General features: G+C 38.5%; 1 protein-coding gene across 3 annotated transcripts in view; it reads right to left on the bottom strand.

Moving 5' to 3' along the window:
- The window catches only part of GNG2 (G protein subunit gamma 2), a 130,223-nt gene that overhangs the window by 84,774 nt on the left and 18,344 nt on the right, over positions 1 to 27,105 (bottom strand). For 2 of the 3 annotated variants that reach the window (XM_007192855.2, XM_057544513.1), the window contains exon 2: positions 24,689 to 24,729. The exons of the other annotated variant lie outside the window; for it this stretch is intronic. The gene's annotated coding sequence lies outside the window, so the exon portion shown is untranslated. The remainder of the gene's footprint in view (positions 1 to 24,688; positions 24,730 to 27,105) is intronic. 3 annotated transcript variants of the gene reach the window in all.

The following is a 27,105-nucleotide window of genomic DNA, read 5'->3' as shown; positions in this document are numbered from 1 at the left end:
GTCACGGCCTTTTCCCTTCTTCTTATTCTCAAATATGGTAGCCACCTTCTCTTTCCTATCCGATTAACAGTTTTCTTTATTCCACAGAAGAAAGAAACAAAGAATAAAACAATCCTGAAAGTGACAGATTTCTCCCTTTGTATTGCCTGTCTATGACCTAATTATTTTATACATAGTATTTTTACTACAAATATTTTTGGGTGAGTTGTACTATGGTCATAAAATATGACATATAATTGCTAATTTTTTGTTCTTATTGAAAGTTTCTATGTGTTGAGGTAAATAATACATTTTTATAACTCCCTGTATATCTGAGAGAAAAAATATGTATTTTCCACTGCCAACAAAAATAAAAATAGATAAATTGGATTACATCAAAATTTAAAACTTCTGTGCAGCAAAGGACACAATCAACAGAGTAAACAGGCAACACCTAAAATGGAAGAAGACATTTGTAAATCATATAAGGGGTTAATATCCAGAATCCATAAAGAACTCCTATAACTCAATAATAACTAACAACTCAACTAAGAAATGGGCAAATGACTTAACATACCTTTCTCCAAAGAAGATATAGAAATGGTCAACAAGTACATGAAAGGATGCTCAGTGTCACTAATATTTGCTTTTGCTTGTGTACTTTTACTGAGAATATAAAATGGTACAGCCGCTGTGGAAAACAGTATGGCTGTTTCACAAAAAATTAAAAATAGAACTACCATATGATAGAGCAATCCCACTTCTAAGTATATACCCAAAAGAATTGAAAGTAGAGTCTTGTAGAGATATTTGTACACCCATGCTGATATCAGCTTTATTTACAATAGCCAAGAGGTGGAAGCAAACCAAGTGTCCGTCAGTATATGAATGGATAAACAAATTGTGATACACACACACACACACACACACACACAATGGAATATTATTCAGACTTAAAAAGAAATTCTGACATGCTACAACATGGATAAACTTTGAGGACATTATGCTAAGTGAAATAAGGCAGTCACAAAAAGACAAATACTGTATATAAATACACTGTATATAAATTCTTATATGAGGTACCTAGGATAGTGAAGTTCATAGAGAAAGAAAGTAGAATGGTGGTTTCCAGGGGCTGGTGGCAGGGAGGCATGGAACATTACTGTTTAATGGGTACAGAGCTTCAGTTTTGCAAGATGAAAAGAGTTCTGGAGGTGGATGGTGGTGATGATTGCACAATGAGAATGTGCTTAATATCACTGAACTGTACATTTAAAAATGGTTAAGATGGTAAATTTTATGTTATGTGTATTTTACCACAATTTCAAAACAAGAAACCTCAAAAAAACCCCAAGATGTGTATTTTCCTTTCTCTACCTTTAATTTTGTCATAAATCATAATAATTCTGCCTTGCTGTTGGTACCATTCTTGCTTTAGTTCCAGCTGAGGCCTGGGCTGAACATGGCCCGAGTCCCAGGGAAGGGGCTGGTTCAGAGCCTGTGGGTTCAGCCAGAGAATGGCTGGACCTTGGCTGAGGCAAGGCCAAGCAAGAGCTGATGGGCAGAAACGTGCTGGGAGAGGGAAAAACAGTGAGTTCCCCCCAAAGAGCCTAGAAGCAAACTCTTATTTGTCAGCCAGGTGTCAGGGTCAGAAGTATGCTACAAGACAGAGGAAAGTCTCATAACAACCTACTCCTTGAAGATCAATTCTAGAGTAGAGACAGGTTTCCAAAAAGCTGACAAAGCACTGACAGAGATGGAGATTTTATCACAGCTACCCTTCCTCCTCTTTCTTTTCCATCTTTCCTCACAGCTGCTGAAGAATCTTAAGGTCTTTCTTAATTAGCAGTCTGGATCACCCTACCTATTTTATTTTCACCAAATCCTCATGACATTGCGGCTAGAACCTAGAAGGCAGAGTTGACAATGTCTAAGGGCTATAGAGGACTACCAAAGAAGGTAGGAGGAGGGTCCTCAAAAAATTAAAAATAGAAGTAATATGATCCAGCAATTCCACTTGTGGATATTTACCTGAAGGAAACAAAATACCAACTTGAAAAGATATCTGCACCCCCATGGTCATAGCAGCATTACTTACAATAGCAAAGACATGCAAACAACCTAAATGACCATCAATGAAGAGATAAAGAAAATGTGATACACACACACACACAAGCATGTGTATACAATGGAATATTACTCAGCCATAAAGAAGAAGGAAATCTTGCTATTTATGCCATCATGAATGGACCCCAAGGGCATAAGTGAAACAAGTCAGACAGAGAGGACAAATACCATACGCTCTGGCTTATATGTAGAATCTTAAAACAAAACAACCCCCCCACCACCACCAAATTCATAGATGGAACAGACTGGTGATTGCCAGAGGCAGTGGGGTGGGGGGACACTGTGTGAAATGGGTGAAAATGGGCAAAAGGTACAAACTTCCAGTTATAGGATAAATAAGTCCTGGGGATGTAATGTATAGCATGGTGACTACAGTTAACAATACTGCATTGTGTATTTGACAGTTTCTCTTTTTTATAAATAAATAAATAAATTGATTAACTTATTTATTTATTCATTTTTGGCTGCGTTGGGTCTTTGCCACTGCACGCGGGCTTTCTCTAGTTGCAGCGAGTGGGGGCTAATCTTCATTGCGGTGCACGGGCTTCTTATTGTGGTGGCTTCTCTTGCTGTGGAGCACGGGCTCTAGGCACACGGGCTTCAGTAGTTGTGGCACATGGGCACAGTAGTTGTGGCTCGTGGGCTCTAGAGCGCAGGCTCAGTCGTTGTGGCGCATGGGCTTAGTTGCTCCGCAGCATGTGGGATCCTCCTGGACCAGGGCTTGAAACCGTGTCCCCTGCATTGGCAGGCAGATTCCTGCGCCACCAGGGAAGTCTCTATTTGACATTGCTAAAGAGTAGATCTTAAAAGTTCTCATCCCAAGAAAAATAAATTTGTAACTGTGTGGTGATGGATGTAAACTAGACTTATCATGGTGACAGTTTTGCAATATATACACATATTGAATCATTATGTTGTATGTTGTACACGCAAAACTAGTGTGTTATATATTAATTATATCTCAATTTAAATAAAAAGAAAAGAAAGCAAGGGACAGTGACCTGGCCCTAGCGACACTTGTCTGGGAAGTGCTTCCCTGTGGTGGCAGGGACTGCAAAGTTACAGAGCTGAAGGACTCTGCAATGAAATGAACATTTGTATTCAATGCACCTCTTACCATTTTTTGGTTGTTGTTATTTTTAATTCATACAAAGAACTTTCCCTGGTCCTTTGTGGCTATTTTGTTTGTTCCATTGGGCTTTTGTTAGAGCTATTATTTTCACAGTTTTTTCTTTCTTTCTTTCTTTCTTTGTTTTTTGGCCACGCCACGCAGCATATGGGATCTTAGTTCCCTGAGCAGGGATTGAACCCATGTCCCCTGCAGTGGAAGCACAGAGTCCTAACCACTGGACCGCCAGGGTAGTCCCCTCTTTCTTTTTTTAGTGAGTGATCTTTTCAGCTTTGTTTCATGTTACTTTCTTGTATTTTTCACTTTTATTAAACAGGAATGAGGAAGCAAGGAAAGAACTCTGAGGACAATCCTTATTCCTGGCCAGGTCTGTGGTGTTCCTTCCTATACTTACCCCAACACACATCTACATCAGACCCAGAAAAACCTAAATGCAGGGGCTCTTTCTACCCTTAAAATTGTTCATGCAAGTCATTCAAAAGAACCACTAAGAAAGAAAGAAATTCTCTGTCCTTTCCTGTATAATTTAAATATTTCACAATCATTTGTAAGCAATAATATTAGCCTCAAAGGTTGGAATAATACCACTCCAAATTTTTCAGAATCTGAGATGTATAAACGAGAATCTGTGGTCTCTAACATAGGTAACCACAGTTCAGAGACAATTCACTTGAGAAACCAGGGCCTTGGAGGGAAAATAAAATAAATGGAAAACAATACCCTGAGAGCAAGAACCTTCTAGAGAACATTAAGAGTGTTAAATCCACAGTCAAAGGATTGAGCCCCTTTCATACTGACCTGCCTCCCAACAACCTCATTTCAAGGCAGGACTTGGAAAGACTATTACTATTATGCAGATATTTCCCATGGTCTTCCTTTAAAACATTATTCCTTCAATACATTGTAGGACATGCAGCTGTTATAACCCTATGGGACCCTGGCCTCAAACATGGCAGGGCCAAGGACATGTTCTGTCTACCTGGCCCCAGTCAGCTCCAACTAGCCTTTCACCAAAGGAGTTCCCTGCCCTCCCAAAACCAGATAAGATGAGCAGGGCCCCAAACTATTTGGTAATCTCTTCAGGGAAATACAGACCATATTACAGACAGGCTTCTGTCCCTGGAAAGCAAATTTGATCACTGATTCCCCCACCCAATAAATTTTTCATCAAACTTCTCAATCCATCTCTCCTTCTTGAAGTGACCACTAGAGTTCTGATTCAATTGCAAACTTGGTTCCATCTGTATAACCTGCTCAACTGATACCTCTCAATTCTAACATTATCCTTCTTACATCACAGCTTCATGCTCACAACTCTCCCTGGAGTTGTGAGTGACATAACCCTGCCACATCTATCCTCATTCTTGTTAGCTATAGGAGCCATCAGCTGCATGACCTCAGGAAATCTCTTTCCTCCCCAAGACGATCAAGCCAAGGAAACTTACACATTCCCTAACTATAAGTGAATGAATGGTTTGACTCAACTATATCCACTGCAGATAAGGCCGGATTGTCTAACTCTACTCAGTGTTAGTAAACCAGGAGGTATACAACACTTACTCCCAAATTTCAAAAGGCCAAAGCTTTTCCCTGGCCCTGAGAGCTCCTGGAATATAACCTATGATGTGAACCTTCACTCTTGGAATGATGCCCCCCCAAGGAGAAACCTCGCTCTAATACCACAACTTGTACATTTTATCATTATTCACTTGTTCCGTTTGTTTCTAACGGTTTCCCCCTTTATCCATTTTGTTGTGATATTCTCAGATATTATTATTCTCCCTTTCCTTATAATTTGTTTAATTAATGTATCATAGTCCTGACTTGTATTTTAATATATGACCTTTTGTTTTAAGTACATCTGTTTTATGTGTCATAATTAAATTTACATCTGTTATGATTGTTATATTTGGACCATCATCTATCATTCCTTATTTCGTCTTATTTTTGCTATTTCTTATTTATGCTTAATACATGCCATTGGTATTAATTAAACACTGTATATATACTCCTTTCTCCTTTCTTTTGAAATATGTTTGGAAGAAAACATTGAGTAAAACTATTTTCACTTAAATCAACACACACACAACCATGACGACAATCATCAAATTCATTTTTCTGTTGTTTTCTAGTTATAGCCATGATAATAAACATCATATCCTTAGGCTTTTTCTTTTTTTATATGAGTAAAAAAAAAATATGAGTTATTGGCTTCAGCTCTTCCCTATCTTATCTCATTCTTAGTTTTTGGACTGTTACTCTGAAACTTCTACTTTTCTTGGGGGTTCAGAAAGACATAAATTCAAATTCCAGCTCTATTACTTACCAAAGCAAGTTCCTTAACTTCTCTGAGACTGTTTTTTCATCTGAAACCAGGGGATCATACCACTAGGAATTTTTGAAGATTAAATGAAACAATGTATAGTAAAGAACTTGATACACAGTAGTTGCTCCCTAAATATTAGTTCCCTTCCTCTCTTCCTTTTACATTTTAGATCACAATCCCATTCTGAAATAGGATGATATGGTCAGAAGCATTGATCCCTCCTAGTTGATGTTTTTAGTCTCATATCTTGAGTTAAAGCAGCCACAATATGAAGAATTCTTGTTTTGGATCCAAAGTGTCAGTGACATTTTGGGGTTGGTGGGATATGTGAAAATCTGTCTTTAAGCTTTCCCAAATGAATGACATCTTGCCTGAATCATTTTTTTTTTTCTTAAAAAGAGCTACAGATGTTGTTTCATTTCCTTGGGGAGTTCATGGTCTCAATTATGGCTACATCTGAAATCATTATTTGAATATTATCTGGACTTTCTTTCCAGATGTTTTAAAATTTCTTCCTCACTAAAGACTGAAGATGTTATAAGTAGTAAATGTCTTGATATCTTTCTCTGGGTGTTCATTTCCATTTATAGGCCAAGTCTTTAATCAATTCTGAAAACACTTTTACCTTAAATTGTTGATTCTTCAAAATTTGTTTCTTTTCTTGGCTCAAGTACTTACTCTATTATTTTTAAGTTAAAATACTCTGCTCAATTTTCTAGAAATGAGTCATTTTGATCCACCACTACTTATACACGTTTACTTAAGCCATCTAATTTTGGATTTCATTCAGTAGTTAATAAGCATACTACCCTAATTAACTATTTAGCAATTATCAATGTAAACTCTTCACTACTAGAAATGTCCTTATTTATGGTATTGCAATTTCACTGCATGGCTTTTGCTTCATGGCCTTATATCTTCTTTCTTATCATTTAGAGTATATTTGAGTCATCTTTTTTTCTTTTACAAATTTTTTTTTTAATTTACTTATTAATTTGTTTTTGGCTGTGTTGGGTCTTTGTTGCTGCGCGTGGGCTTTCTCTAGATGCGGTGAGTGGGGGCTACTCTTCATTGCAGTGCGCGGGCTTCTCATTGTCGTGGCTTCTCTTGCTGTGGAGCACGGGCTCTAGGCGTGCGAGCTTCAGTAGTTGTGGCACACAGGCTCAGTAGTTGTGCCTCGCAGGCTCTAGAGCGCAGGCTCAATAGTTGTGTTGCACGGGCTTAGTTGCCCCGCGGCATGTGGGATCTTCCCGGACCAGGGCTCGAACCCATGTCCCCTGCATTGGCAGGTGGATTCTTAACCACTGAGCCACCAGGGAAGTCCCTATTTGAGACATTTTTTGAACTCTGACTGAGACTTTTTGCCTGTTCTGTATCAGACAATTTTAAAGTTTATTGTTCTTTTGTAATTTTGTTCTTTGGAATTGCAACATTTAAAATTTAGTTGGGTTATTTTGAAAATTCTTCTTTGATTTGCTTTTTGATTATTGAGGTTATGCTATTGAAGATGTTTGTTTGAGACATTTTCATTGGTATTTTAATGGGTTTAATATGAAGAAGGCTGTCTACACTGCTACTTAGGCTATTGGTTTCCAAGAGGTAAAAATATTTCTACTTGTAAATTCTAGTCTTTAAAAGTAAATATCGGAGTACCGTAGATATTTTTTAAACGGATGATAAATCATTATCCAATAAGTAATATTCCTCATCTATTTCATATCTTGAGGTTTTATCTTCAAATAAGCCTCTGTACAAACAGATAAAATTATGCTTCAGAGAAAACTGAAATGTAAATATAGTAATTAGTTTCTTCTAAGATCCCACCTTTAAATAAGTCATGTCTAATCCACAACTAAGAGAAGAAATGACATGCCTAATGACACAAAGCTCAGAGCGCAGCCTTCGCCTGCCCCAAGTTAGCAAAGTTGGAATGAGGTCAAGTAGCACAAAGCTTTTTTTTTTTTTGGCCATGTTGGGTCTTCGTGGCTATGTGCAGGCTTTCTCTAGCTGCAGCGAGTGGGGGCTACTCTTCGTTGCAGTGCACGGGCTTCCCATTGTCATGGGTTCTCTTGTTGCAGAGCACGGGCTCTAGGCGCATGGGCTTCAGTAGTTGTGGCACGTGGGCTCAGTAGTTGTGGTTCACGGGTTCAGTAGTTGTGGCTCACGGGTTCAGTAGTTGTAGCTCGTGGGCTCTAGAGCACAGGCTCAGTAGTTGTGGCGCACAGGCTTAGTTGCTCCTCAGCATGTGGGATCTTCCTGGGCCAGGGATCGAACCCGCGTCCCCTGCATTGGCAGCCGGACTCTTAACCACTGCGCCACCAGGGAAGCCCCACAAAGCTCTTCTTTAACAGTCTTTAAGTCAGCTTACCACATCTGTCCCGGGGGACGGGACCTAGGAACTATTCTGTATTTTAGCCTGAGAACAAGTTTTACCCTTAAGAGAAGAAAAGCTATTTATATTTATCTTTTATCTAGCCATTTAACCAAATTTCCAATTCCAAAAGAAAACAAAAACTCTTATATACTGAGGAATACATTTTAAAAGAAAGCTCAGTATTTATTTGAAAACCATTATAAAGTGTTTTTAAAAGATATAAAACAAGACTTGAACAGAGAGACTTCCTGGATGGAAAAAACTGAATGTAAAAAAAGTTGATCCTTTCCAAATTAATATATAATTTTAATGCAGTTTTAATCAGAATCTCCACTGAGATTTTAGATTGTAACAAAATGAGTCTAAAATTTATATGGGAAAAAATGCCATATAACACCAAGAAATATTTTAAAAGAAGAGTAAAATGGGACTCAGTTGCTTTTCTATATACTAAAACCTAAACTATAACTACTATAATCAAGATAGTATCATATTGATACAGGAATAGAAAATAGACTCAGGAAATATAATACAAGGTATAGAAATTGATAGAAGTATATGTGGAACAATATATGACTAAGGCAGCATCTCAATTCATAGATAAAGTAAATGGTGTCATCAAACTGGTTATACATTTGAAAGAACATAAAGTTACATTCATATCTCATACCATATACAAAATATATTCTAGATGAATTTAATATATGTATTTTAAAAATAAATCAATCAAGGTATTAGAAGAAGAGTTAGAAGGATACTGGCTTGGATGGATGAAGCCTTCCTAAGATAGAAACCATAAAGGAAAAGATAGATATATGTGACTAAATATTGGGTTGGCCCAAAAGTTCATACCTTATGGAAAAACCCGAATGAACTTTTTGGCCAGCCCAATATAAAAAAAATTGTGTATGGCAAAAGAGAATATAAACAAAATCAAAGACAAATAGTAGACTGGGAAATATATAACTGCATCATATAGAACAAACAAAATATTACTATCACTAATAAACTAAGAGCTCCCTACAAATTGAGGCATCAAATCACCTTCAAGAGGCATGAGCAAAGGATATGAAAACAATTCACAGAAGAAATGCAAAAGAACAATAAAACGTGAAAATATGCTCAACCTCACCAAAATTCAAGGGAATATAAATGAAAATAGAATATACCATTTTTCACCCAGTAGAGTAATACTCAATGATGACTACAACATAGAAAACAAGCAGTCTCACACTTGCTAATGAAAGCCTGAACTGGTACATTTTTGGAAAGGAATCTGGCAACATACTTTAAAATTTGAGATGCATGTGTCCTTTGACTCAACCCCTTGTCCCCTCCCCTTCCCCACTTTTGGGATTCAACCAGGGTGAAGCACTGGTATATAAGGAGAGGTTAGTTAGGGGAAACACAAGCACAACCAAGGGAGACAATGTTAATTTCTCTCCACAGGGGTCAGTGGAGTGAATGCAATGCAATCATTAACATGAGTGAGTTAGAGCCACACCTACGAGCTGGGTGAATGTCTATGACATTTATCATGAAAACATAGCTGCATGGGAACACTTACATTCGAAAAATCCTCAAAGATAGGATATGTGTGATTGAACTGTACAAAACTGCTGATATTCAACTCTTTTTGATCTAATAAAATGGCAATTTCATAAATCACAATCTAACATAAATTTTTATATATTTATGAGCATGAAAAAAATGTAGAATGATACACCCCAAGCATTAACACTGGTAACCTGCCTGGGGGTGGTAAGGGAGGAAAGGAGAAATGAACAACTTCTTCATACATCTTTGCACTGTTTTACTTGTTAAAAATTTTGTGAATTAAACATATCTAATAAATAAAAATGTAAAGAAAAAATAGAAAAGAAACAAGACTCTCAGGCTGGCTATTACCTGAAAATATATCTAGGGGCAGAATCTATAGCAATGGTCCATTTAACTTTATCAAATGTAGTGAACAAAAACCAATTTATTTCCTTGTCTCTTTCAACAAGATGGTTCAAAATAAAAACCCAACCGATTATTTGTTACCTAAAACAAATTTCAGAATTTGCAGTAAGGCTAGGAAAAACAAAAATTTAGAGAACATTAAGTATTGACAGTTGGAGCAAGAGGACCACTTGTACACTGCTAATGAAGAGTAAACTGATGTCATCACTTTCAAACAACTTGGCATCACCTAATAAAGTTGAGCATTGCATATTCTATGACCTAGCAACTGAATGCCAAAGTATATGTCCTAGAAAAACTCCTGGATGAGGACTAGGACACTTGTACAGAGTGCAGCATTTTCATGAGAGCAAAAGGCTCGAAGCAACCCAAATGCCCTAAATGGGTAGAATGGATAAAGTATGGTATATTTCACACAGAGGAAGAAGAATACTGATGTACTAGTTAATACTAGACAGCAGTGAAACTGAGTGAACTTTAACTGCACACATCCACCTAGATAATCTCAAAATAAAATGTTGGGTAAAAAATCTAAGCCAGAGATAAAGTATGATTCCATTTCCAAAAGAGTTGACACTAAACAATTTAAGAAAAAGCAGGGAAATGACAAATAAAAAGTCCAGATTACAGCTTTCTAGGAAGAGGCAGAAAGGAGGAAGGGGTCTGGGAGAAGCAAACAGGAGTCTTTAAAAGTGGTACTCATCAAGGGGCTGGGGTTTCCACGGTGGTCCAGTGGTAAGGAATCCGCCTGCCTTCCAGCGCAGGGGATGCAGGTTCGATCCCTGGTCGGGGAACTAAGATTCCACATGCTGCTGGGCACCTAAGCCCGTGTGCCTCAACTAGAGAGAGAAAGCCAGCATGCCACAACTAGAGAGAAGTCGGCGCGCTGCAACGAAGATCCCGAGTGCCTGAACTAAGGCCCGTCGCAGCCAAAAATTTTAAAAATTTTTTTAAATTAATAAATAAATAAAATAAATATTTAAAAAAAGTGGTACTCATCAATAAAGCTACAGGGAAAAAAGACAGGGAATGTATGTATGTTTGTTTTACTAACAGTCTTTAATGTGTATATGTGTGTATACATGCATATATTCTTTGGATGTATGGTATGTTTCACTCATGCACACGTGTGCACACACAGGAAGAATCTAGGGCAATGCATGCTCGTGCCTACAAAGCCTATCCTAGTACTGGAGAAGTCACTTAACCATCTTGCAGGTATGCTTTGCATTGTAAGTGCTTAATATATAAATGAATGGATATATTTTAGAGTAATACTCAAAGGAACAACCCTGGAAGCCATGTTCTTCCAGGGCCAGGGTAAAGTGGAAATTTCTCCCATGCAATTTTTTTGTAGTGTACCAGAAGCCGGAGAGACTATAACAGAAAAATCCAAGATGAACACACACACTGACATAAAATTTTTCAAGTCACCTTGGGAAAACTGTATTTGTTAAGTTGCAGCACAAAACAAAGGTAACATTTCTGGGTAGAGTTACATGGGTTTTACTTTCACCCTGGGTTATCCTTTTCATCCACTTTATGATTTAAACTAAATGACACCAAAACTCAAACCTTGGCTGGTAAGATTTTCAAAAGCAGGGGGAAAAAATGTTTTTTCTTCGGTTACAAATCTTGAGTACCTAGGAAATACTGATTTATTGGGAGTAGAGCAGATGGAGCTCTGTTTCCAGATATTACAATGTTGGTCCTGATTCACTGCAGTGGAGCAGCTAAAAGCCTTCTATATAAGGCGGTGTTTCACCAGGTGAAGGAAGACAATTAGAAAGGGAGGAAGTCTGTCCTTACTCTCATCCTCCACAGCTGTTGGAAATCAAAGTTGTTCCTCTAATTGAATCACTACTAATTCTAAGCTACTGGCTTCTTTCCTTTCCCAAGGATTATTTTGAATACTTGGACGTCTACTTTACTCACTCTGTTCTGTCTACTGCTGTTAGGAGTTTGGTAAATAATCTGATTTAGCTAAAATGCTTTACTGACAGGATATCCTGTATCTGGTTAACTAAGGCTAGAGGAAAGATGATTAGACAATCTGAATGCACGTTATTTTTAAAAGGAAAGGAAAAGACAAAAAAGTCAAAGTGGCTACAGGCCCTTCATCGTCTCAAGGAAACCAAAACAATATGATGCCAAACTACCTCCCCAAATATGACTTATTACAGATGTGACATTTCTACTTCCTCATGCTAGAAAGTTCCATTTTGTGCTCATGACCTGGAAATGCAGGTGCAGCATAATCAACGAGGTAAACGGCTCTAAGTTTTCTCTTTAGCAAATGAAAAATTGGAAATTAAATTAATTGCTGTTCTTGAATGCTTTTCCCTAAGCAAAGTTGCACAGATTGCTTTTTTAAATATGAGCTTTATTGAAATATAATGCACATAAAATTTTACCCTTTTAAAGTATACACAATTCAGTGATTTTTAGAAAATTCAAAATTGTGCATCCATCACCATTATTGAATTCCAGAGCATCTTCATCACCCCAAAAAGAAAATCCATAGTTTTTAGCAGTCACTCCCCATTTTCCCCTCCCCACTCCGCCCAGCTCCTGCAACCATAAATCTATGCTCTGTTTCTATGGATTTTCCTGTTCTGGACATTTCAATAAATGGAACCATATACCACATAGCCTGTTGTGCCTGGTTTCTTTCACTTAGCATAATGTTTTCAAGGTTCATCTATATTGTAGTATTGAATCAGTACTTCCTTTTTATGGCAAATAATATTCCATTGTATAGATATACCATAATTTTATCCATTCGTCAGTCAATGGGCATTTGGCTTGCTGATTAATGATAAAGAACAAAAGAAAGTCTAGAAAGCAGAAGGAATTGGCCTTCAGCTCAGAAACTCAACCTAAGCCCTGGACTAAGACAATTACTGTGATACCTGCATTTATACCCCATTCTTGTTAAACCACGCTATTCCTAGAGATTGTTACTAGAAATATCAGCTGTGGTAACACAGATAAGACATTTTTTTTCTTATGCTATTAGGGAGGGAAGAAGAAGGGAAACAGAATTAAAACATTGGGCTTCCCTGGTGGCTCAGTGGTTGAGAATCTGCCTGCCAATGCAGGGGACACGGGTTCGAGCCCTGCTCTGGGAAGATCCCGCATGCCGCGGAGCAACTGGGCCCGTGAGCCACAAATTACTGAGCCTGCGCGTCTGGAGCCTGTGCTCCGTAACGAGAGAGGCCGCGATAGTGAGAGGCCCGCGCACCGCGATGAAGAGTGGTCCCCACTTGCCACAACTAGAGAAAGCCCTCGCACAGAAACGAAGACCCAACACATCAATCAATCAATCAATCAATCAATAAGAACGTGAATTTCTAAAAAAACAAAAAACAAAAAAAAACAAAAATAAACATAATTGAGTAATATCCTTTCATAGGTGAGCAGATAAACAAATTGTGGCATACCAATATTCTAGAATACTACTCAGTAATAAAAGAAATAACATATTGATACATCCAACATGAATGCATCTCCATGTAATTCTGCTGAGCAAAGGAGGCCAGACAAAAGGGAATACATAATATATAAACGCATTTACATAAAACTCTAGAACATGCAAACTCTTCTAGAGTGACAGAAAGCAGATCAGTGGTTGCCTGAAGATGGGGAAGGGGAAGAAGAGATTGTTATTGGGCATGAGGAAACTTTTGGATGGGTTTGTTCATTACTTTGATTGTGGCTATGCTTTCATGGATGTATGCAGCCAATATTCATCAACTTTATATACATATCATTTATTGTATGTCCATTATATTTTATGTCAATTACATCTCAATAGAGCTGTAAAGAAACACTGTTTTTTAAAAAGTAAGTATACCTCCCCCAAAAGAGTGTTTGAATATGTGGAAAACACTGTCTTTATTTTGCATATATGGTTTCAATTAATTTTGTAACAAGTTAAATTACTCTCATTTTACACACAAGGAAATTTGAGATTGAGAAAGCACAGAAATTTGCCAAGATGGTCACAGTCAGTACCAGGCTGAGATCTCAAAGTCCATGCCCTTTTCACTACACCACACTGCCTCTCACTGTTTCTGTTATAGACCCAACTCTTTGTTCTGGAATCCTTAGGTCCCAGAATTTCCCAAGTCAGGGAATTTTCTGGTCCACAGAAGTTTATGCTTTAGGGTGGTATTCCAAGTTTGTTTTCTTTTGCCTATCATTTTATGTTGCCACAAATACCTCTCTAATTATGGGGATTTATCCGATTCAGTTGATTGATTCATTCTCAGTGGATCAGAGTAGTTAATCTGGATTAGATCAAGGCAAGTAATCCTGGTCCCTAGATCAAAGGAGTGAAAATAATTCGTCTGAGATTAAAAGCAAGCTGGACAAAACCAAAAACTGGCTACTCAACCCACCAGAAGTGGACATTGCACTTCTCTGGGACAATAGTCACTCCTTTGATTATGGGAGGCCCACAAATGTGGACTATTCAGAGTTGCTCTGAGGTATCTAATTACTTTTTACCACCCCTTCCCCTAAACTTGAACTTCAAGTCGAGGTTGCCATCTAAGTCTGAGCAGGACAAGCACTAGGGTGGTTTCGTCACTTCTGTACCTCCTCCAGATCGTGCTTCATCACACAAACAAGGGAATGCTCTCCAAATGCTACCAATCGCATTTGGGTCCATTTGAATATGGACCATGAACTTGATTAAATACAATTAATGAAAAAGTGAACGTTGGTTAAAACAATTTTTTTTTTTTTGATAAGACAGCTACATTTGGGAGAGAAAGGGGTACTATTTCTTTCATGCAAGACTTTCACAATGAAGGTTAACTGTGCCGGATACCTTTCATTTGCCCCTCCAAACCCATTCTCCATCCTGTTCTACCCGGCTCTACACCCTAGGAGACTGAACTACAGACTCAGAGGCAGGCTTCCTTGTTGTCTTCCAGTTAGGTATGGTCAATGGGGAGCATAAGCAGATAGAAGGAAAGAGGAGAAGCATTTCAGAGTATTTGTTTCCTGGCATCCCTGCCTGCAGGGTCATTATAAGCTGGCTACAGCCCTTTCCTGGAGGTCACAACCCCACTGAGGAGGGTTCTCTCCTCCCAGCCCTCATCCCTTCCTGTCTACGGGTGGTAAAGGAGCCCTGAAAAAAGTACACTCTCCCTTGCAGTTTCCCTATACTCTGCTCACGTCCTTGTAAATATTCTCTTTATTAAGCTCTCCTAAAATTAATTGATTTGAGGATGCCAACTGTTTTCAGTACAGTTGACATTTTCTGAGGGTTAAGAGCATGCTTATCCAGAAAATGAACTTATTCCAAGTCCTCCATTTATACAAAAACACTGACATTCATGGGGTTGATATCAAGCTCAGACAAAGATAAACAATGGCTAGGTGAGATGTGGAGTGGGGTGGTCAAACAGCACTGATTCAACCTTCCTGCCTCGGTGATTTTGTAAGGCAAAGGTTTAGATTTGCAAGAACAGTGAAAGTGGTGGATATATTTCTCAGATTTTAAACTGTGAGAGATGTAAGACATTCAGGTTGCTATTTCATGCTTCTTTATGCTTACAGATCATGTTTCCGTGGTGACTTTGACCTTTTTGCACATGCTATTCTATTTAGATTGAGAATTTAAACCACTTTTTTTTTTGGTTTTAATGATCAAATATGAAGAAAGATATGTTTGCTACAATAAAAACTGCCTAAATGGCAAATCTAAGAAAGAGAACAAATTTCTGTTCTGTGCCATCTGTTTTCTCTCACGGAGAGATGTTATCATATATAGTGAAAAATGCTGTAGAAGTGAAGTGACGCTTCCTGTGTCATGCATAAGATGTAATTTCAAGTACATTTTGGTTACTTAGAGTTTATATATCAAAGATATAAGTCCATTAAGGTAAAAGATGGATTTTGATCCTATCTAAGCCCAAAATAACTAACCTCCCATCCCAAGAATCGCCTCAACTATATCATTCCCAAATGAAGTACTAAAAATAGAATAGCCACTTTAAGGTTGATTTTCTTTGATGATGCCAAAATGTCATTTATAAATCTGTAAAGTTCTTTTAAGTGAAAAAGCTAAAATGTTGAGATATTAATATGATGTGTTTATTTTTGTTTGGTTTGTGTTACTGTGTGTCTGTTTACCATAGATTAGGACAGGAGATAGAAAAAAGGAACTCACTGAATTAACCTGAGCCAGTGAGGTAAGATCTATCCCGGTATTTATGATGGGTATCTATTAGAACTTAAGAGTATATGAAAGGGGATACCCAAAGAAAATCTGGGAACTCTGGCAGCTTTCATTTACTTCGGCACAATACCAGATGGCTCTTACAAAGCTCTCACTTCCTATTTTCCAAATGATTGGTAATTTCATTCTTTCAACTTTTCCTAGTTCAGTGCAACATATTAATGAATAATACCATCTTGCATTTGTACAGCGTTTTACAATGTACAAAGTACTTTCCTATTCATTATCTCAACTCATCTTTACAGTAGTTCAGATATACAGTACTTCAGGGAAAATATTAAAACCCCCATTTTACAGATGAGGAAACTAAGGCCCAAAGATATCACACAGGATTCCTTTAGTAGCAACTTGGCTTAGGTTAGGTAAAAAATGGGAATATATTGGCTCACATCAACTGGATTGATGGACTCCAATTCTCACTGGGCTATCTCTTTCCTTCCCTTTATCGCTCTGTCTCTCTCTCTCTTTTGCTCCCCCTTTGTGTGTCAGACTTTACTCTCTCAACAGACTGAAACATGGCCTTACATGATTCTTACTACCTTGAGACTAGAAAGGATGGGACCTCTCCTCCCTCCACTTGAGTTGGAAAATTCCAGAGAAAGAATCTATTGGCCCTTGCTGGGTTGCATGCCCACCCTTCAAACCAACTCCTGTAGTATGGTGATGAAATACTATGGCGTCCCCATCCCTCTGGCCAGTACTACCCAAACAAACAGAACAGGAATAAACATAGCCAGTGAGGAAACTGTGAGGAGGGCATACGGACTGCATTAAACAACTTGCCCAAGGAGCAGAATCAGAATAACTTCTAACTGGATCTTCAGACTGCAAGCCTCCCCTTCACTTCCAGCCTCCCACTACAGGGACCACAGTGGTGTTACCGAGCCCCTCTCTTCCTCATGGTTGCCAGTGTGGTCTGGTTCAAGGCTAAAACTTGGAAAAGACTTGATTCTCGTCCCGATCCTGTCACTCGTCAGCTGTGTTCATGGGCAAGTTACCTAACCTCTGGGAAGCACAGCTTCCTCCTTTGTAAAATAAGGTAAACAATTTCTGTGTCACAGGGTCATCAAAAGGATAAAGGGAGATAACGTACTCCAGATGACTTTGAAAATGATGAAGAACTACCTTAAGGTTTATTACTTACATTCTGTATGTAACTCTTACAGAAGCTAGAATTCACAGTAACAGTCTTCAGTTGTCACCCTCCCTACCACCAGCCCTCTGTTGGCATCACTTTGGTTCTGACATTTTTACTCTTTCAGTTTTAAAAAAGCACATGTCAAAAAAAAGCATCAAATGGTGTCTCAAAATGAAGAGATTTGGTCCAGAAGAGAAATCTACGAACAGACGGTTTAATGGCACTTATCATACTCACATTTCAATACAGATTAACCAGGAGATGGAAAATTTCTGGAGGGCACACAAGATACTATTAACAGTGGTTATCTCTAGGGAGTGGGCTAGGAGTTGATGTTTGGAAAGAAACTTCTCTTTTTCATTTATTCCTGTGTCTACTACTTGAATTTTTTAAAATCTCACATATACATTCCTTTCATAATTAAAAAAAACTAATTAAAAAATTAAAAGCTTAGTTATCGCAGAAAAGGAATATAGTATATACCTAGAATAGCGTCTGACACTTAAAAAGCTTTCAATACATTCTGGCTTATTAATCAAACTAGGTATTTCTAGTTACCACCTATCCAACAAAGTAAAATCAACTTCACTAGAATAAAGGCCACCTCTCATCTCTGTGAATGTACATTTTCCATTAATCACATTGTGAGAAATGCTCATTACCACCTGCTGAGGATATGGTTTTAAACTCTTACACCTTCACACACCAAAACTGAAACCTACCTTCTTAACGTCCAATTATAAAACACAGTACATTTGGCTACCTCTCGACTCTATTACCATTGTTCTTGTAAGCACATTGATTAACATCAGACAGAGCATGCTGGGGTTCTAGGAACCATTCTATCTTACAGCTGGGGCTTTGCACGATATTTTCTAAGAAATTAAAGGTTACATGGCAGCATATGCCAAAGCTAAAAGACAGATTTAAACAGCATTTAAAAAATGATGCAATGGCTATGAAGTTTGGATGCTGTGCACCAGTTAAGTGCTATACTGGTTGCCTAGTTACATCTCTGCAAAAGGCCAAAAAAGTTGTCTCTAAATCTAGAAATAATTAAAAACCTTAAAGTTTCACCATTAAACCAATGATTATGTGTGAAACCCTATGCAGTCATCCCTTAAAATAAGTGCCCGTCAGACTTTGATCAGGTGGTAGCCCTTGGGAATGTCCAAGGAGATATTTTAATAAAAGACATTTCTATATATGAAATTTTTTACCATGCTCACATTTCATTGAAGTTACCACAACTGGACTCTTTCTGTTTTGTCATACCCAATTGCAGTCTGCTACTAGAGGATATTAAAAAACTTTCCAACCTAGTTGACGTAACTTCTATCCCATGAGAGGTGGAAAAAAGTCCAGTGTTTTAAATTATTAAACTTAAAAAAATTTTTTTTATTGCAATCAGCTTTGCAAATTATAGGCCAGTTTATAATCCAGTAACAAAAACTATGCATCTTAATACTAACAACTAGTGTCTTAACTCTATGAAATTTCCTGATTGGTTCTGCCTGGCAGACACTTTCAAGTCCAAATATCTTCTCCCAGTAATGGGACAGGATGAACAACAATTTTGGTCTAGAAATTTAAAAACATGAGTGTATTAAAATGGATGAGACTTCCTCCAGAATTTGAAGATAGGGAGAAACAGTCTTTTTTTTCCTTCCTCTTGAAGTTCAACGTTTTTTTTTTGAGGTAAAATTCACAAAACATGAAATTAATCATTAACCACTTTAAAGTGTACAATTCAACGGCATTTAGTACATTTATGATGTCACGTAGCCATCATCCCTATTTAGTTCCAAGACATTTCTATTACCCCCAAAGAAACCCTGCACCAGAGTAGCTTGGATCATTTGGATCTCCTATTTACATTTACTCTGTAATTTCTTTTTGGAAAGGAGTAAAAGAATCTGAGTTTAAACAACAGCAAAAGGATTTCATCTCCTTTCATTTCTTCTGGAGCTTGTTTGATTCACAAAAAAAAAACAGCTGAGGTTCAAAGCTGAAAGGAGGCTAGTCTTAACAAAATGAAACCAGGGTTGAGAGTCCTAGAAGGAAGCAACCCCAAAAAGGGATTGACAAGAATATCAGAATAACTCACAATCTATCCAAGCCCTATCCTCATCAGAAACCCAGATCTTACCTCCAAGACTGATAGTACTCAATCTTTTTTTTGGAAGAAAAAAAAAAAAAAGAATTGAAAGAGAATTCTTTGTACCTACCAACTAGAACAGTTTAGAAGATAGTAAACAAACATTAAAAATATATATATATATATTGCCAGCTCCTAAAAGTCAAAGCCTATTCTAGGGAAGCTAATGCACTGCCCTTTCAAGTACACTTACAATCTCTTTGTCCCAGTGGCTTAGAGAATAAAAATCTCCAAATGAAGGCCACAGAAATGTAAGAAATGAGGCTCCTTCTGTATTCCTGTTTTCCTAGTCTGGCTTTGCTGTGGGTGAGGGCAGGGCAGAGCATTATGGAAGCACGGAGGAAGGGCTGAGTAAGAATCTTCACCCAGGTGCAGCCACTTACTTACATCAGGGTAAGTAGCTCATGCTCTACCACTGGGAGTCAGAGAGCACCAACCTCTTAGAGCTGGATAAGACTCCAAGACATGACCCTCTCCAATCCCCTCCCCGTGGGCATCAAGATAGTCTTCCTAATACTTATCTATTCTTGAACATTCTGTGCTGTCTCTTAGGGGGGGAAAAGTTCAATTTTGTTATACAAAAGGCAGGATTCAAACTAAGAGAGCACCATGCTGCTTTGGCAAACTTGTAATTTCCATACATGCTGGCATGCCAAAAAAGATTCAATGAGGTTCTGTGGTCACCTCAATAAGAAAGCTATTAAAGCTGTGATCATCAGAGATGCCAGTAACACTGAGGGATTAAAAGAGTGGGCCATGAAATCTAATAACACTTTATAAATGTTGCTGGTTCTTCTGAGTTGGTTTCGGGCAAACATGTATATGTGGATACAGATTTTTCCAGAGTTAGATTCACCCTTATCCTCAGCCCAAACCCTGGAGGTTACTGTCATTATTTCATTCAATCAGATTTTCTATTTTCACAATTCATCGGCATGACAGTCACTTTCCGCTAGAGCTGTTTTTAGACATCTAGGCGCCCAACTGTCCCAAATTACCCAGAACTCCAGGAGTTGTAGCACTGAAGCTCCCAAGTCCCAGGTAACCCCCCAGTCTTAGACAAATCAGGATGCTTTGTTACTCTAGAGCTAGCCCTAAGTTTGGCCTTCAGATCTGTATTGCTGACCTGTCTTGAAGTGGATAAAAAGGGGACTCGCTACAAAAATAGCTGCAACATTTAAAATCTCCATCAAAAATTTCTGGCTAGGGACCTCCCTGGTGGCGCAGTGGTTGAGAACCTGCCTGCCAATGCAGGGGACACGGGTTCGAGCCCTGGTCTGGGAAGATCCCACATGCCGCGGAGCAACTAGGCCCGTGAGCCACAACTACTGAGCCTGCGCTCTAGAGCCCACGAGCCACAACTACTGAGCCCATGTGCCACAACTACTGAAGCCCGTGTGCCTAAAGTCCGTGCTCCACCGCAAGAGAAGCCACCGCAATGAGAAGCCTGCGCACCGCAACGAAGAGTAGCCCCTGCTCGCCGCAACTAGAGAAAGCCCGCACACAGCAATGAAGAGCCAACGCAGCCAAAAATAAATAAATAAAATATAAACAAATTTTTAAAAAATTCTGGCTATATTCTACCCTGGAGATGGTTTTTAAAAAATAACCCAGTGATCCATTTCATTCACTAGGCGAGCAATTGTTTCTTACTTTGTGGGGATGACTTACCTAATGTATAGTGGAAATTAAACCATACTTAGAAATTAGCTATAATAAATACCACTACAGTAAGGTTCTAAAATATTATGTTATTTTTCCCTCCAACTTCCACATGTTAGAGCCTAATAAATAAAGCATAATGTGACAGGCAGACATAACAGCATAAAATAAAAATCTCACATTTCTTTGGTGCCATTCAAAGACCTTGGAACCTGCACACTGTAGGCAAACTCTCCAGAGTTGGAAAAATGCCAAAAGCAGCATGCTCTCCAGAGGCCACACCCATAGTACCAGAAAGTCTGGCCAAGGAAGGAGACATTGGACTTCAACCTGTCCACTTGATCCAATGCCAAATATTCCAAGAAAACTAAAAGCCTTCAGTGCCTGTATTTACAAACAGGTTTTGCAGAGTCAAGACAAGAACTTGCTTCATCAGCTTGGGAACCCTAAACCTTCTCAACCCTATACAATGAAATGTAAGATAATCCTATCTCTGCTACCTGAGGCATTTCTACCTTTCTGAACAATTAATCTCTTTTACTTTGTAGTAGGCAGAATAATAGCCCCCAAATAGGTCCATGCCCTAATCCCTGGAACCTGTGAATATATAAACTTATGTGGAAAAAGGGACTTTGAAGATGTGATTAAATTAAGGACCTTGGGATGGGGAGAGTATCTTGTATTATCTAGGTGTGCCAAATCTTATCACATGGCTCCTTAAAGTCAAAGAACATTTCCTGGCTCAGTTCAGAGGAACGAATATGGTGGAAAGACATACGGAGATGCAAGGCTGTTGGCTTTGAAAATGGAGGAAAGGGGACTCTAGAATTCTTCCCTAGAGCCTCCAGAAAGGAACACAGCTCTGTCAATACTTTGCCTTTAGACCAGTGAGATCTCTACAGAACCTAACTTGCAGAACTGTAAGATAACATATCTGTATTTGGTGGATTTGTTTTAATCCACCAAGTTTGCTACAATTTGTTACAGCAGCAAACAAGAAACAAATACATCCTTCAACACTGCTGTTCAATTTGCATAATGCCTTAGCAGTATTTTGCTTTAAATCTCAATATTTGACCATTTCTTGCCTAGTGTTTAATTTGCTTCTCTGTACAGACATAAAAAATAGATTTGGTACTAGAACAAATATGCTCAAAATCCCTCCAACAGTGCAAAACAATATTTCCTTTTACATCTCTATTTTGTTTAGTTTCTTTCTTTAGTTTTTTAGCACAGAGACCACTTACATAAGGAACTACTTTGCATAACCGAAACCAGTAATTTTGCATGAAGCAAAAATGCTTGTAGGTAAGAGTAAAATGACAAACAACCTCTTTAAAGGTGTGTAACGACACAGTAGTTCTCAATGTCTCCTTAGGGCACTCTGGATACCATGATGGCTGGAAGATGCCACTGGCCTTTTGTGAGCCAAGGACAGGGATACCAAAGAATACAAGGAAGAATTGCCCCATTCAATGTGTCAGCAACCCGCACTGAGAAACTCTGCTTGGATTGATTTGAAACATTTAAGTACAGTGATTAGTATGAAAGAAATCAACACCAACATCAGACAGAGAACATGAAAAACTTATTTTAAAAGCCTTCATTATTAATAATATTTGGTAGAGTGTAGGGATGGCTTAGCCCTCACCTGAAAGGTATTAAGTACTTAACTCCAAAAGAACCTCATTATGGGGTCGCAAAAGCTATACATGGCATTAAAAGCACACACCCCCACAGGCCTTCCTTCTACTAAGCTCTAGACAAGAGATTCTTAATCGTGACTACACATTGTAATCACCTGAGGAGCTCTTATAAACTACAGATGTTCAGACCCCTCCCCAAGGGATTCTGACTCAAGTGGTCTGGGTAGGGTTTACATATCGGTGCTTTCAAACACTTCCCTGGAGATTCTGATGTGCACCCAGGACTAAGAATCACTGCTCTGTACCATCCTTGAGCAGCTTATTGGACATATCCGTCTGGATGTGGCCACTCCACAGATTTGAATCTGTTCCTCTCTTCCTGTATCTGTAGCCCAGTTATCGTCACCCACTGAATTTCCCAAAAGAGAAATTGGGGAGTTTTTCTAAATATCCTCCTCTCCTTCATCTTCAATCAGCAATTTCATCAGTTCTCCCATATCCAGCCCATCATTTGCAAATCCAAGACGTCTACTGGTCTCCCTTCCATTAGTTGTTCTCTACTTTTTCTCCTAAGAAGGTTTTGATACTAGTAAATACTAAATATTGGCTGAATGAGTACATGGTTAAATGGCTAGCTTCTGCAAAGTAAGTTAGGTTAAAAGCAGGTTTTATTTTTTATTTGCATTTTGCTGTAGCCACTAAATAGTTGTATAAACAATTAAAAATCCAACAGCCAAATTCAAGCCATCATCATATAATCCAATGCTCCAATGGGAAAAGAAGAGAAGGGGTGGAGGTATAAATGAAACAATACTGGTCATGAGTTATAATTGTTAAAATTGAGTGATAGGGATACGGAAGTTCATTATATTATCCTCTCTATTTGCTATATACTTGAAATTTATCAGAATGAAGTTAATTTTAAAATGGGGGGAAGGACTTCCCTGGTGGCGCAGTGGTTAAGAATCCACCTGCCAATGCAGGGGACATGGGTTCGAGCCCTGGTCTGGGAAGATCCCACACACCGTGGAGCAACTAAGCCCATGCGCCACAATCACTGAGCCTGAGCTCTAGAACCCGGGAATCACAACTACTGAGCCCTCGTGCCACAACTACTGAAGCCCACGTGCCTAGAGCCCGTGCTCCACAACAAGAGAAGCCACCACAATGAGAAGCCCGCGCACCACAACGAAGAATAGCCCCCGCTCGCCGCAACTAGAGAAAACTCATGCGCAGCAACGAAGACCCAACACAGCCAAAAAAATAAATAAATAAATAAATAAAATAAAGTAAAATAAAATGGGGGGAAGTCCACGTCAGGACTAAAGGAAACTGCATCTTGGTTGGGGAGAGAAAACACATTATCACCTGTCTCAGCAATATGGTGACCTTTCAAGTCTACAGCTAGATTCAAATGGCTTTACTCAGTTTCAAAAGCCAAGTCTGTTTCTTCAAGAAGAAACCCCACCAGTATTAAATTGACCTTTTATTGTGACTGTTGTTGCTGCTGAAAAAGCCCTTATAATGTCTACAACCAATCTGTTAAGAACAGGGTTTACACTTCTCTGGTCTAATCTACTCTGACATCTGTCTTTCACTGTCCTCAATGGCTGCCACCAATTAATCATGTTCGGTGCCATAGAGACACATTTTGTTAAGGCAGTGACCTCAAAGACGTCCAAACTCAGGTTTTTAGAAGAAAATGGGTGAAATCTGAGTGAGAAATCTGATTTTTAACTATCATTAAGGAGAGCCATTTTTTTTTCCTTTAAATCCTAAAGTCATGTCAATATTGCTAAAGACTATGAATGTTTCTTTTTGATCAACATTACATGTTAAATGCTTTCATCTCTAGGCTTAAGATTTTTCTTTAACTCTTAAAGTTCTGATTAGATTTAAGATCCTAGAAGAAAATATTTCAGAATTCTTACCTCTTCAGTTCACAAAGCCTGAGGCTCACTGGCAGATCTGGCTGTTGAGAAAGCAGAGAGGAGAATGTATTGGTTGTTTTTTTTTTTTAAAAAAAAGGAGAAATAACATGATACATAAAAGCTGAACAAGCAAATAAATGTTTCTGTAAATAGGGTTTGGTGGTGATGGCTGAATAGCTCAAAGGGCAGAGGGGCTCACAGGTTTACCTTTCTGAGCCAAAAAACAAACATTTTGTTAACTCTCTTTCTTTGAAGAAACATATTTGTGAAAATAGGAGTCCCTTTCTTTGTGACCTTCCCTAACCTGCAAGAAAACATGAAAATATCAAGTCGGCTTGGGAACCGAGGGCAAGCACAGTTCTTGGTGAACTGTGACAGAGGCTGTGTACCGGTGAGATGAATAAGAACAAGCTTTCCTCCTGACCTAACTTGATTAGCTCCCAGCAGGACCAAAGTGCTCTTTGGTACACTCTTTCTCCAGCTGTTAGGGACAGACAGAGGTGGGGCTCCATTCGTGTATATCTAACCCTTTAAGAGGATAGATTGGACAAGTTAATGGTTAAAAAACATCGTTAGCATCCAAAGCTGAAGGCTGTTTAGAAGTAGAAACACCTATGCCCTTAGCCACTAATGACCTTTGAGGATACTGAACAGAGTTGGCCTAATTCTGCCTAGTGCAGAGTGTGGTTCATATCTAAGAAAGTTCCTGTCTTTACTTCTGAAAAGATATCCGGCAGCCAGCTCAAAGGGAACTGCCTAAGCCTCAGGGAATGCTTTACCATTCATATTTCACTGTGTCTCAGAACTAAGAGTTACTTAGCATCTAGAGCATTATGACTGAGAGTGGAAATCAAATTCACGTTGGGCCCTGAGACCAAATGAACATCAGCGTCTCTAGAGATCTCCCATTGCTTAAGACTGGCACGTGTGCTAAAATCTCAGCCCAACTGATTATATTCCCAGAGGACTATAAGGGACCATATGTTTTTAAATGAGCCAACATTATTAGAAAACCATTATCTCATGATTAATGACAGCAAAGGAAACAAAAACAAGCCAAGGGCAGAAAACAACCTATTTTCAGAGAATAAACCCTAGGGATAACAATGATTAGTGGGACTTGCAAAATAAGCCTTGAAGGGAGCTCTGAGTCCAGAACTCTCATACATTCTTGGGAGAGCATAAATCAACACAATCTCTCTGGAAAGCAGTTGGGCAATATTTATCAAGATCCCAAATATGTTCTCACCCATTGTCTGGTGATGTCACTCCTTGACTTGATCCAAAAAATGCAAAGTATAGACAAAGAAGTATTACCAAGGCGTTAGAAATAGCCTAAATATTAATAACATAACCTATTAAGTAAAACAGAAAAATTCCACACGATGGAACTTGGAAACAATAAATACAAAAAATTTAAATGATGAGGAAAAATACACACGGAATAAAGTTATGCGAAAAGAGAATACAAAATTATATATAGAGTATGACCTCAGCTAATTTTCTAATATCTATATATTATATATATGCATTTTTCTAATACATTTTCATATTTTTCATATTTAATATTCTAATATATCACATACAATATTTTCTAGTAAATATTATACATATCTTTCTGCTACATATTTTTCTAGAAAAAAGATTGGAAGAAGGTATGTCAAAATGTTAACAGTGTATTATCCCTTTTGTATAGAAAATGGAAGTACCAGAAATTGCTAGATATGCCCCAGTATCTGCTTTCCTCTTCTTCCATGCTTGTGATAGAATCTAAGCTAGGCACATACATGTCAAGAATAACTGCTTTTCTCAGCCTCCCTTGTTGCTAGGTGTGTGGCCATGTGACAAAGTTCAAGGGGATTGCTGCAGCAGTGATGGGTGCAACTTCTGGGTCATGCCCTCCCCTTTCCAACTTCCTCCCTTCCTACTGGTTATAATGAGGTCCTTATGGTAGGAAGCCACTTTAGACCATAAAGCAAGGAAAATATGCTTGGAATGATGTAACAGTATGATAGAAGGAGGCTGGATACCTGGATGATCTTGTGGAGGAGAGTTACCTTACCAGCCCTGGACCACACACCTCTGGATTGTTATGTGAGAGAGAAATAACTTCTAACTTCTGTAAGCCACTGTGAAATCAGGTCTCTGTTATATGTGGTTCAACCAAAAACCTAATTAATGGAAGGGATCAGTCTTAATTTTTCTTTTACACTTTAAGTATTTTCCAAATTTTCAATGATCACCATGAATTACTTTCACCATCAGAAAAAAAGTTTAAGTTAAGCATTGTTTACTAATCTTTAAAAAATTAAGACAGCATAGAATGAAGTTTGGGTAACATGTGCCTTCTTCCCACATATGAGAGGAAAAATGAAACCCACAGTTTTGAGGAATAGTTTTTACACCATATGCCAGGG

Source organism: Balaenoptera acutorostrata, chromosome 3, assembly GCF_949987535.1.
Source record: "Balaenoptera acutorostrata chromosome 3, mBalAcu1.1, whole genome shotgun sequence".
Classification (NCBI taxonomy): Eukaryota; Metazoa; Chordata; class Mammalia; order Artiodactyla; family Balaenopteridae; genus Balaenoptera; species Balaenoptera acutorostrata.
The sequence above is the reverse complement of the archived record's forward strand: the minus strand, read 5'-3'. Positions and strand labels throughout refer to the sequence as shown.